The sequence below is a fragment of the Chiloscyllium plagiosum genome, unplaced genomic scaffold, assembly GCF_037043375.1.
Source record: "Chiloscyllium plagiosum isolate Xiang-an unplaced genomic scaffold, Cpla_swu_hap1 HiC_scaffold_49, whole genome shotgun sequence".
Lineage (NCBI taxonomy): Eukaryota > Metazoa > Chordata > Chondrichthyes > Orectolobiformes > Hemiscylliidae > Chiloscyllium > Chiloscyllium plagiosum.
The window spans coordinates 19,378,188-19,391,307 of NW_028270187.1; positions in this window are offsets into that span (position 1 = coordinate 19,378,188).

Genomic DNA, 13,120 nt, shown 5'->3' on the forward strand with positions numbered 1-13,120 from the left:
GAAGCAACAGAGAGAGGGGGACAGAGAGAGAGGGGGACTGAGAGAGGGAGGGACAAAGAGAGGGGGAACAGAGAAAGGTGGGACAGAGAGAAGGGGGGATAGAGAGACAGTGACAGAGAGAGGGAGCAGAGAGAGGAAGACAGAGAGGGGGGACAGAGAGGGGGGGACAGAGAGAGAGGGGGTCAGAGAGAGGGGGTACAGAGAGAGAGGGGGGTCAGAGAGAGAGGTGGTCAGAGAGAGAGGGGTCATAGAGAGAGGGCGTACAGAGAGAGAGGGAAACAGAGAGGGGGGCAGAGGGGGGGACCCGAGAGGGAACAGAGAGAGGGGGACAGAGAGAGGGGCAGAAAGAGGGGGGGGCAGAGAGAGAAGGGGCAGAGAGGCGGTGACAGAGACGGGGCAGAGAGAGGCCAACAAAGAGAGGGGACAGTGAAGGGGGGGACAGAGAGAGGGGGGGACGAGGAGGACAGAGAGAGGGGGGACAGAGAAACTGTGACAGAGAGGGGGCAGAGAGCGGCGACAGAGAGGGGTGGACGGGGGGGAGATCAGAGAGACGGTGACTGAGAGGGGGCAGAGAGACGGTGACGGGGGGTGACAGAGAGAGGGCGATAGAGATGGGGTAACAGAGAGCGGGGAACAGAGCGAGGGGGCAGAGAGAGGGGGTCAGAGAGAGAGAGGGAGAGAGAGAGGGGGACAGAGAAAGGGGACAGAGAGATAGAGGACAGGGGGGTGGGGACCAGAGTGGGGGTGCAGAGAGAGGGGGACAGAACGAGAGGTAACAGAGGGAGAGGGGACAGAGAGAGGAGGGACAGAGAGATAGGGGACAGAGAGAGGGGGACAGAGAGAGGGGGGACAGAGAGAGGAGGGACAGAGAGATAGGGGACAGAGAGAGGGGACAGAGACAGGGGGACAGAGAGAGGGGGGTCAGAGAGAGAGGGGGACAGAGAGAGAGGGGGACAGAGAGAGGGGGACAGAAAGAGAGGGGGACAGAGAAAGAGGGGGAAAGAGAGAGGGGGACAGAGAGAGGGGGGACAGAGAGAGGGGGACAGAGAGAGGAGGGACAGAGAGAGGGGGACAGAGAGAGGGGGACAGAGAGAGAGGGGGACAGAGAGAGGGGGACAGAGAGAGAGGGACAGAGAGAGGAGGGACAGAGAGAAGGACAGACAGAGAGGGGGACAGAGAGAGAGGGGAACAGAGAGAGGGGGACAGAGAGAGAGGGACAGAGAGAGGGGGACAGAGAGAGGGGAACAGAGAGAGGGGGACAGAGAGAGAGGGACAGAGAGAGGGGGACAGAGAGTCGGTGATGGAGAGGGGGCAGAGAGAGTGGGACAGAGAGGGGGGACAGAGAGAGAGGGGGATGGGGGGAAAGGGGGGGGACAGAGAGAGAGATGGGGACAGAGAGGGTTGGACAGAGACAGAGGGACAGAGAGACGGTGACAGATATGGCGACAGAGAGGGGGGGACAGAGAGAGAGGGGGTCAGTGAGAGGGGGGAACAGATAGAGTGGGGGACAGAGAGAGGGGCAGAGAGAGGGGCTACAGAGAGAGGGGTGGACAGAGAGAGGGGGACAGAGAGAGGGGACAGAGAGGGGGACAGAGAGAGGGGGCAGAGAGAGGGGGACAGAGAGGGGGGTCAGAGAGAGTGGGGGTCAGAAAGAGGGCGACAGAGAGGGGGAACAGAAAGAGGGGGACAGAGTGAGGCGGACAGAGAGAGGGGGGTGACAGAGAGGGGGGGACAGAGAGGGGGACAGAGAGATGGGGACAGAGAGGCGGGGGCAGAGAGAGATGGGAACAGAGAGAGGGGGCAGAGATAGCGCGACAGAGAGACGGTGACAGATGTGGCGACAGAGAGAGGGGGACAGAGAGAGGGGGACAGAGAGAGGGGTCAGAGAGAGGTGGACAGAGAGAGTGGGAGACAGAGAGAGGGGGGACAGAGAGAGGGGCTACAGAGCGAGGAGGGGACAGACAGGGAGGTACAGAGAGAGGGGGACAGATGGAGGGGGACAGAGAGAGGGGTACAGAGCGAGGGGGACAGAAGGAGGCGGGACAGAGAGATGGTGACTGGGCGGGTGCAGAGAGAGGGGGACAGAGAGAGGGGGACAGAGAGAGGAGGACAGAGGGAGGGTGAAAGACCGAATGAGTACGGAGAGATGGTGACGGAGAGGGGGTGGACGGTGGGGAACAGAGAGATGGTGTCTGACAGGGGGCAGAGAGAGGGCTACAGAGAGGGTGGGACAGAGGTTTGGGACAGAGAGAGGGTGGACTGAGAGAGGGGGCAGAGAGACAGTGACAGAGAGGGGGCAGAGAGAGGTGGATAGAGATGGGGGGACAGAGAGCGGGGAACAAAGCGAGGGGGCAGAGAGAGGGGGGCAGTGAGAGGGAGGGACAGAGAGAGAGGGTTTCAGAGGGGGGGCAGAGAGAGGGGGACAGAATGAGGGAGACAGAGAAAGTGGGAGCAGAGAGAGAGGGAACTGAGCCAGGGGGCAGAGAGAGGGGGGCAGAGAGAGAGAGGGATAGAGAGAGAGGGGGACAGAGAGAGAGAGGGATAGAGAGAGAGGGGGACAGAGAGAGAGGGGACAGAGAGAGGGGACGGGGGCGGGGGGGGGACGGGGGGGACCAGAGTGGGGGGGGCAGAGAGAGGGGTCAGAGAGAGGGAGAACAGAGGGAGGGGGCAGAGGGAGGGGGACAGAGGGAGGGAGACAGATGGAGGGTACAGAGTGGGGGAGAGAGAGGGGCAGAGAGGGGGCGATAGAGATGGGGGGACAGAGAGCGGGGAACAGAGTGAGGGGGCAGAGAGAGGGGGGCAGAGAGAGAGGGATAGAGAGAGGGGGACAGAGAGAGAGGGGACAGAGAGAGAGAGGACAGAGTGGGGGATGGGGGGGGACCAGAGTGGGGGACGGGGGGGGGACCAGGGAGAAGGGGACAGAGAGGGGGGACAGAGAAGGGGGAATAGAGAGAGAGGGAGAACAGAGGGAGGGGGACAGAGGGAGGGGGACAGAGAGAGGGGGGACAGAGAGAGGGGTACAGAGAGAGGGGTACAGAGAGAGAGGGGGACAGAGAGAGAGGGGGACAGAGAGAGGGGACAGAGGGGGGACACAGAGGAGGGGAACAGAGGGGGGAACAGAGAGAGGGGGACTGAGAGAGGGGGACAGAGAGAGGGGGACAGAGAGAGGGGACAGAGGGGGGACACAGTGGGGGGGGACAGAGGGGGGAACAGAGAGAGGGGGACTGAGAGAGGGGGCACAGAGAGAGAGGGTGACAGGGAGAGGGGGGACAGAGGGAGGGACGGGGCGACTGAGGGGGGAACAGAGAGAGGGGGCCAGAGAGAGGTGGGACAGAGTGAGGGGCAACAGAGAGAGGGGCAGAAAGAGGGGGGACAGAGAGAGAGAGAGGGGACAGAGAGGAGGCAGAGAGAGGGCGACAAAGAGAGGGGACAGTCAGGGCAGGACAGAGAGAGAGGGGGCCAGAGGGAGGTGGGACAGAGGGAGGGGACAGAGCGAGAGGTGACAGAGGGAGAGGGGACAGACAGATGGTGACAGAGTGGGGGCAGAGAGAGGGCGACAGAGGCGGGGGCAGAGAGAGGAGGGACAGAGAGAGGGGGACAGAGAGAGGGGGAACAGAGAGAGGGGGACAGAGAGAGGGGTACAGAGAGAGGGGGACAGGGGGGGGGACAGAGCGGTGGGGCAGAGAGAGGGTGAAAGAGAGAGGGGGTCAGAGAGAGAGGGGGACAGAGGGAGAGGGGGCAGAGAGAGGGGGGAAGAGAGAGGGGGACAGAGAGAGGGGAGCAGAGAGAGGATGAAAGAGAGAGGGGACAGAGGGAGAGGGGACAGAGGGAGAGGGGGCAGAGAGAGGGGGGCAGAGAGAGGGGGACAGAGAGAGGGGACCGGGAGAGGGGGACAGAGGGAGGGGGGACAGTGGGAGGGGGACAGAGGGAGGTGGGACAGAGAAACGGTGACAGAGAGGGGGCAGAGAGAAGGGGACTGAGAGCAGGGGGACAGAGAAACGGGGACAGAGAGAGGGGTCAGAGAGACGGTGACAGTGAGGGGGCATAGAGAGGACGACAATGAGAGGGGACAGTGAGGGTGGGGACAGAGAGAGTGGTACAGAGGGAGGGGGGCAGAGGGAGGGGGACAGAGAGACGGTGACAGAGAGTGGGCAGAGAGAAGGCGACAGAGAGAGGGGGTCAGAGAGCGGGAGAGAGAGAAGGGGCAGAGAGAGTGCGAAAGAGAGAGGGGCAGAGAAATGCGGACAGGGGGTGGGGCGAGAGATGGGGACAGAGAGAGGGGTACAGAGGTAGGGGAGACAGAGGGACGGTGACAGAGAGGGAGCAGAGAGAGGGCGACAGAGAGAGATGGGAGACAGATTACGGGAGAGAGAAAGAGAGGGGGGAGAGAGGGGGATGAGAGAGAGGGGGGTGAGAGAGGGGATGGTAAGAGAGGGTGTGAGAATGGGGAGAGATAGGTGGAGAAAAAGGGGGGGAGAGAGAGAGTGGGGGAGAGGGGCTGGAGAGAAAGCGTGTAGAGAGGGTGGAGAGACAGGGGAGAGAGAGGGTGGGGGAAGAGGGGAGAGAGAGGGGAGGAGAGAGAGAGGGGAGTGAGAGAAGGATGAGAAAGAGTGGGTGAAGGAGTTGGTGTGAGATAGAGGGTGTGTTTCAGAGAGAGTCGGTATGAGAGAGAGGGGTGAGAGAGAGAGAAGGGGTGTGAGAGAGAAGGGGTGTGAGAGCGAGAAGAGGTGAGAGAGAGAGAATGGGTGTGAGAGAGAAGGGGTGTGAGAAATATGGGTGGAGAGGGAGAGAGAGACGTGGGGTGAGAGCGAGAGAGTGGGGTGACAGAGTGAGATGGGATGGAGAGAGTGGGGGTGAGAGAGACAGAGGGAGATGGAGGGGAGGGGGGGCAGAGAGAGGTGGAGAGAGAGGGGGTGGGGGTGAGAAGGGGTTTAGAGAGAAGGGTTGATTGAGAGTGAAAAAGTGGGGGGTAAGAGAGAGAGTGGAGTGAGAAGGAGAGGGTGTGAGAAGAGAGTGGGTGAGAGAGTGGTGAGAGAGCGAGGGGTGAGAGAGAGTGGGTGAGAGAGGGGGGGTGAGCGAGAGGCATGAGGGGGAGGGGTTAGAGAGAGAGGGCAGAGTAAGAGAGAAAGTGGGTGAGAGAGGGAGGGGGTGAGGGGGTGAGAGGGAGGAGGGGTGAGAGGGGAGACAGAGAGAGGGATAAGCGAGAGGGGATGAGAGTGTGAGGGAGGTTGAGAGAGGGGGTGGTGAGAGAGGGCGGTTAGACACAGAGGGAGTGAGAGAGGTGTGAGAGAGAGGGTGTAAGAGACAAAGGGTGATTGAGAGAGAGAAAGTGGGGAGGGTGTAAGAGAGAGAGTGGAGTGAGAAAGAGGGTGTGAGAGAGAGAGTGGTTGAGAGAGAGGGGTGAGAGAGAGGATGAGCGAGAGAGGAGGAGAGAGAGGGGGAGGGGGAGAGAGAGAGGGGGAAAGAGAGGGGTGGAGAGAGAGGGGGAGAGAGGGCTCTGAGAGAGAGAGGTGATGAGAGAGAGGGGATGAGAGAGAGGAAGTGAGAGAGGAGGGGTGAGAAACAGGGGTGTGAGAGAGAAGGGGTGTGAGAGAGAAGGGATGTGAGAGAGAAGGTGTGTGAGGCAGAGGGGGTGGGAAAGAGAGAGCGACGTGGGCTAAGAGATAGAGAGTGGGGTGAGAGAGTGAGATGGGAGTGAGAGAGAGGAGTTGTGAGAGACAGGGGGAGAGAAAGGGTAAAGAGTGGGAGGCAAGAGAGGGGGTAGAGAGAAGGGGAGAGAGAGGGGAGAGAGAGGAGGGGAGAGAGAGAGAGGGTGAGAGAGACAGGGGGTGAGAGAGAGGGGGTGAGAGAGAGGGGATGAGAAAGAGAGAGAGTGAGTGAAAAAGAGAGCGTATAAGTGAGAAAGAGAGAGCTTGAGTGAGAAAGAGAGAGTGGGTGAAGAGAGGGTGCGAGAGAGAGAGGTTGAGAGACAAGGGGTGGTTGAGAGAGAGAAAGTGGTGAGGGGGTAAGAGAGAGAGTGGAGTTAGAAGGAAAGAGTGTGATTGAGAGAGTTCAGTGAGAGAGAGGAGGTGAGCGAGAGGGGTGAGAGGGGGAGGGGTTAGAGAGAGCACGTGGGGTAGGAGAGAAAGGATGTGAGAGGGAGTAAGAGAGAGGGGTGAGAGAGGGGATGAGAGAGAGAGAGGGGTGAGAGAGAGGGGTTTAGAAAGAGAGAGGGCGTGAGAGATTGAGGGTGTGAGAGAGTGAGGGGATGAGAGAGTGAGGGGGGTTGAGAAAGGGGTGGTGAGAGAGAGATGGAGTGAGAGAGAAGGGGTGTGAGAGCGAGAAGAGGTGTGAGAGAGAAGGGGTGTGAGAGAGAGAAGGGGTGTGAGAGAGAAGGGATGTAAGGAATAGGAGGTGGAGAGAGAGAGAGACGTGCGGTGAGAGCGAGAAAGTGGGGTGAGAGCGTGAGATGGGATGGAGAGAGAGGGGGTGTGAGAGACAGAGGGAAACAGAGGGGGAGAGAGAGGGGGACAGAGAGAGGTGGAGAGAGAGGGGGCAGAGAGAGGTGGAGAGAGAGGGGGCTGGGGGTGAGAAGGGGTTGAGAGAGAAAAGTTGATTCAGAGAGAAAATGTGGGGGGTAAGAGACAGAGTGGAGTGAGAAGGAGAGGGTGTGAGAGAGAGGGGTGAGAGAGCGAGGTGTGAGAGAGAGTGGGTGAGAGAGGGGGTGAGCGAGCGGGGTGAGAGGGGGAGGGGTTAGAGAGAGAGAGGGAGGGGTAAGAGAGAAAGGGTGTGAGAGAGGGATGGGGTGTGGGGGTGAGAGAAGGAGGAGAGGTGAGAGGGGGTGAGAGAGAGAGGGGTGAGAGAGAGGGGATGAGAGAGTGAGGGGGGTTGAGCGAGGGGGTTGAGAGACACAGGGAGTTAGAGAGAGGGGTGAGAGAGGGGGTGAGAGACAATGGATGATTGAGAGAGAGAAAGTGGGGAGGGGGTAAGAGAGAGAGTGGAGTGAGAAGGAGAGGGTGTGATTGAGAGAGTGGGTGAGAGAGAGGGGTGAGAGAGTGGGGGAGGGGTTAGAGAGAGCGCGGGGTAAGAGCGAAAGGGTGTGAGAGGGCGTGAGAGAGAAGGGTGAGAGACGGAATGAGAGAGAGAGGGGGGTGAGAGAGAGAGGGTTTGAGAAAGAGAGAGGGCATGAGAGATTGGAGGTGTGAGAGAGTGAGGGGATGAGAGAGTGAAGGGGGTTGAGAGAGAGGGTGGTGAGAGACAAGGGGGTGAAAGAGAGAGGAAGTGAGAGAGAGACGTGAGAGAGAGAGGGGGGTGAGAGAGAGGGGTGAGAGAGAGGGGGTGAGAGAGTGAGGGGATGAGAGAGTGAGGGGGTTTGAGAGAGGGTGTGGTGAGAGAGAGAGGGAGTGAGAGAGAGGGAGTGTGGGAGAGTGGTGAGAGCAAGGGGTGAGAGTGAGGGGTTGAGAGAGAGGGGTTGAGAGGGAGAGGGGGTGGGGTGTGTAAGAGAGAGGGGGTGGGGGGTGTAAGACAGAGGGTTGAGAGAGAGGGAGGTGGGAGAGAGAGAGGGAGGTGGGAGAGAGAGGGGTGAGAGAGAGAGGGGTGAGATAGAGGGAGCGAGAAGGAGAGAGAAGGGATGAGAAAGAGGCAGAGAGATGGTGGGAGAGAGGAACGGGTGAGAGAGCAAGGGTGTGTGAGAGTGTGTGTGAGAGAGGGGGATGTGAATGAGATTGGGGTGGGAGAGAGAGGGGTGACGGAGAGAGAGGGGTGAGAGAGAGGGGAGTGAGAGAGAGATGAATGTGAGAGAGAGAGGGGTTGAGAGAGAGGGGGTGAGAGACTGAGTGGTGTTGAGAGAGGGGGTGGTGAGAGAGGGGGCGGTGAGGGGGGGACGTTGAGCGAGAGGAGGAGTGAGAGAGAGGGGTTGACAGAGAAAGCGAGCTCAGAGAGAGAGGGGTGAGAGAGAGTGTGTGAGAGAGAGAGGGGTTGAGAAAGAAAGAGAGGGGTGAGAGAGAGAGGGTAAGAGATAGAGGGGTGACCGAGAGGGGTGAGAGGGGAAGGGGTTAGAGAGAGTGCGGGGTAAGACAGAAAGGGAGAGGGGTGAGGGGCTGAGAGAGGGAGGAGGAATGAGAAGGGGTGACAGAGAGAGGGGTGAGAGAGAGGGGATGAGAGTGGGGGTGGTGAGAGAGGGGTGGTGAGAGACACAGGGAGTGAGAAAGAGGGGTTCAGAGAGAGGGGGTGAGAGAGAGAGGGGGGTTGAGAGTGAGAGGGGTGGGGGCTGAGACTGAGGGGGGTGAGAGAGAGGGGTGGGGTGTGAGAGAGAGAGGGTGAAAGAGTGAGAGGGAGGAAGAGAGGGGGTGTGGGAGAGAGAGAGGGGGTGAGAGAGAGAGAGCTGGGTGAGAGGGCGCTGAGGGAGTGAGTGACAGAGAGGGGGTGGGAGAGAGAGGGTGTGAGAGGGGGGGGTGAGAGAGAGGGGGTGAGAGAGAGGGGGTGAGAGAGAGGAAGCAAGAAGGAGAGAGAGGGGAGAGAAAGAGGCAGAGAGATGGTGGGAGAGAGGGAGAGTGTTTGAGAGTGTGTGTGAGAGAGAGGGTGAATGTGAAAGAGATTGGGGTGGGAGAGAAAGGGGTGACAGAGAGAGGGGAGAGGGGGGAGAGAGGGAGATGTTTGAGGGGTGGTGAGAGAGGGGGGTGAGAGAGGAAGGTGGGAGAGGGGGGTGAGAGAGAGGGGTGTGTGAGAGAATGATGAGGTGAGAGAGTAAGGGGATGAGAGATTATGGGGGGTGAGAGAAGGTTTGAAGAGAGAGGGGGGTGAGAGAGAGGTGGATGTGAGAGATAGAGAGGGGTTGAGAGAGAGGGGGGTGAGAGACTGAGGGTGTGAGAGACTGAGGGAATGAGAGATTGAGGGGTGGTGAGAGAGGGGGGTGAGAGAGAGGGTGTGAGAGAGAGGGATGTGTGAGAGACTGATGAGGTGAGAGAGTAAGGGGATGAGAGATTATGGGGGGTGAGAGAAGGTTTGAAGAGAGAGGGGGCCGAGAGAGAGGTGGATGTGAGATAGAGAGGGGTTGAGAGAGAGGGGGGTGAGAGACTGAGGGTGTGAGAGAGTGAGGGGATGAGAGATTGAGGGGTGTTGAGAGAGCGGGTGGTGAGAGGGGGGTGTTTAGAGAGAGAGGGAGTGAGAGAGGGGTGAGAGAGAGAGGTTGACAGAGAAAGAGAGTGTGTGAGAGAGAGTGGTGAGAGAGAGAGGGTGAGAGAGAAAGAGAGGGGTGAGAGAGAGAGAGGAAGAGAGAGAGGGGATGAGCAAGAGGGGTGAGAGGGAGAGGGGTTCGAGAGAGAGCGCGGGGTAAGAGAGAAAGGGAAAGGGGTGAGGGGGTGAGAGAGGGAGGGGTGAGAGAGAGAGAGTGAGGGGGTGATTGAGGGAGAGAAAGTGTGGGGGGTAAGAGAGAGAGTGGAGTGAGAAGGGCAGGGTGTGATTGAGAGAGGGGGTGAGAGCGAGAGGGGTGAGAAGGTGAGGGGTTAGAGAGAGCGCGTGGTAAGAGAGAAAGGGTGTGAGAGGGAGTGAGAGAGAGGGGTGAGAGAGGGGATGAGAGAGAGAGTGGGGCGAGAGAAAGGGTTTGAGAAAGAGAAAGGGCGTGAGAGTTTGAGGGTGTGAGAGAGTGAGGGGATGAGAGAGTGAGGGAGGTTGAGAGAGGCGGTGGTGAGAGAGAGGGGGGTGGGAGAGAGAGGGTGTGAGAGAGAGGGGTGTGAGAGGGAGGGGGTGAGAGAGTGAGGGAGGTTGAGAGAGGCGGTGGTGAGAGAGAGGGGGGTGGGAGAGAGAGGGTGTGAGAGAGAGGGGTGTGAGAGGGAGGGGGTGAGAGAGTGAGGGCGTGAGAGAGTGAGGGGATGAGAGAGTGAGGGGGTTTGAGAGGGGATGGTGAGAGAGAGTGAGGGAATGTGAGAGAGAGGGGTGAGAGAGCGAGGGGTTAGGGAGAAGGGTTGAGAGAGGGGGGGAGAGAGAGAGGGGGGGGTTGAGAGAGAGGGGTGAGAGAGAGAGAGAGTTGAGAGAGAGGGAGGTGGGAGAGAGAGGGGGTGAGAGACAAGGGGTGATTGTGAGAGAGAAAGTGGGGAGGGGTTGGCAGAGAGAGTGGAGTGAGAAGGAGAGGGTGTGAGAGAGAGAGTGGGTGAGAGAGAGGGGGTGAGAGAGCGAGGGAGAGAGAGAGGGGGTGAGAGAGAGGGGGGTGAGAGAGAAGGGGGGTGGGAGAGAGAGGGGGGTGAGAGAGAGGGGTGTGAGAGAGAGGGGTGTGAGAGGGAGGGGGGTGGGAGAGAGAGGGGGGTGGGAGAGAGAGGGGGGTGAGAGAGAGATGTTGAGAGAGAGAGGTTGAGAGAGGGAGTTGAAAGAGAGAGGGGGTGAGAGACAGGGGTTGAAAGAGATGTGGGAAAAGGGGTGAGTGAGAGAGAGACGTGGGCTAAGAGAAAGAGAGTGGGGTGAGAGAGTGAGATGGTGTTTTAAAAAATTCTCAAGGTCAAGGACCAGGCTCGCAGGAAAGTAGTCTGACACAGAACAAACAGCCAAGAGGCGAGTCTGCTAGAATATAGTTTTATTCCCCGCAGTGTCCCCACAACCAGTCTCGTACTTACAACGGGTCTGGCTTATACTCACTCTACATGTTACCAAAACTGGGAGCCGTCAGTTCTCGTAGAGCGGTTGCCAACAACCCACGCTCGGCGGTTAAACGTAACCCCGGAGCAGACTCTACCGAACTGGAGACTTCTCCAGCTGATATACCCTTTTCCAGATATAAACATTCATGTGAACAGCAGAGCAAGGCTAAAAAACACATTCCATTCTGGTTACATACAGATAAGAAGATTCACACGGGAAGGTGTATAACAAGATTCACACGGGACTAAGCGACACCTTCCATTTTCGGTTAGATTCACACATGTATTGGGACACAATTTTAACCCTTTCACCACATTCCACTGCTTGGCCCAATACATGTGTTGCATAATGATTCACACATGTATTGGGACATAATTTTACACCACATTCCACTGCTTGACCCAATACATGTGTTACATTATGCCCATATGTATTCTTTCTAACAAGCGCCTACGTACACGCCAAATATACAAGCAAGTCAGGACATTACAGCATGTTAAAATCACCAGGACCGCTACCAGGATCGACAAGGGTGGGAACAGGAATGTCCCCGCAGTGGAGGACATACCACTCAATATGTCCCACCAATGATGAGCTGACTCCACGTCCACTACACGGGCAGCATGTACTACCTCCTGTCCATGTATAAAGGTAGACACCGTAACCTTGGTGACATTGGTTTGATGCTTTCGTAATATCTGCTTAAGCTCCTCGGATCGGTCCAATGCCCGCTTAAACCGATCCAGGGAAATGTTCCAGGGATTCCTCAGCACTTTCCACTGCACCTTGGTAAAGTGGCGAGCACTGCTATAAGTGGTCAACAAATAGGTGTGATTCTGCCAGTGCCACTGATAGACATTTGAGAGGCATCCCGAGAACGGTGCTGAGGGAAGCATAGGATGTGGATTATTGGTAGCCACACAGAGCGTGTGTGGCCCAATCTGCCACATCATGTCCCTTGGAGTCTCAACAGTCCATTCGCACAGGGCCGTTCCCTTAGTCAAGCAAGGGTCCCGATACCTGTCCATCAGTAGGCAAGTTTTCCCCTGATCAGTCTGTTCACAAGCGGACAGATCATAGGTAATATTGGTATCTGGGCTAAACCACTGTCCCCTTGTCTTCAGAAAATAATATCCAGAAGATGTAATCACTGGTAATACATAATATCGACAGACCGTAACAGTGTGGGTTACATTCATGGTAACACAGTATCCGTTACACATAGTTGCGTTACACCATGTTCGCTCTGGATGGGTTATCATCCACAATTTCTCAGATACATTCCATAGTCCCCTCCACGCCTGTACATTGGGGGATGTTACCACACGCAAAAAGCGTTCTTTCTGTATTTGAGCATGCAACATTTGAATATGACAGGCAGTCCAATTTAACTGAGCCGTAATGTTCTCAAACAGTTCCTGAGTGGCGCCCCAGACATCCAGTTCCCATTGCAGAGATCGTATCATTATTTCAGCTGTCTCTCCTTGAGTCATCATTACGGATGGCATCCACCTTCCAATAGTATGTAGTCCTTGTGAGGTGGCCTGTCCCGTGTTAGATAATTTAGTACGGGTTACCTCAGAGTCAATGGCATTCGAGATACCCATAACAGTTCCTGCGCCTCCCAGCAGGGTGTCGTACCACGCTCGTCGCCGCCTCTTGGTATGACACTCGGGTATGAGGGGCAACTGTACCCGCCAATGAACATCAGTGTGCAGTACCGCCCGGGCCATCTGTTGACAAGTTGACATAATAGGGGCCAACTGTGTTCGATGCGACCGCACGCCCCCCGTGGCACCCCTCTTCGGTGCTGGCCCGCCCCGCATGGGGTTTAATAACGCCTCAGACGGGGCGTTCGTCGAGGGCAGTACCATTATTAACCACATGAATCGATGACGATTCCGAATATCGGTGGCATTGCGCAGCCACAGATCTTCCCCCCGAGCTGTGACGCTCCAATGAGTCCCCGTTGTCCCGCATGTCTGGGTGCGTCGGTCCCACAAACACGTCTTGACTTGGGCATTCACCACCAGGGTGCAATTAGGCGGTATGAACGATATGTCATATTTTTCCCCATCCCGGCGCATGTAGCACTGTGCACACGTGTACAATTGACAGTCGCTGGTGAGAGTCAGAACAACGCACTGCTGACCGGGTTCACATGTAAAGTCGTCCTGCGTCCGTCGCTGGCTACTGGCCTCCCACCGCACCTCATGGCGGGCGACCGGTACCAGCGTCCAGGCCGTGATACCGATGCCCTGGAGTGGCCATCCGATCGCGAACATCGCCAATAGGAGTCGCAATCCCCATGACCACCCCATGTTCAAGGCGGAGGGCCAGCCTGCGGGTGCATAGCAATTACAACATTATTTAGGTCTCACGTAAGTAGCACTGGTTCGCCGGGACGTTTGCCCAGGTCGGGTCTCCGGGGTACATAATGGTGACCAGACTGTCCTTCCCCTGTGCTATGATTTCGGCCGGCCTGGGGGGGCCGGTCGTCTGGCGCACCCAT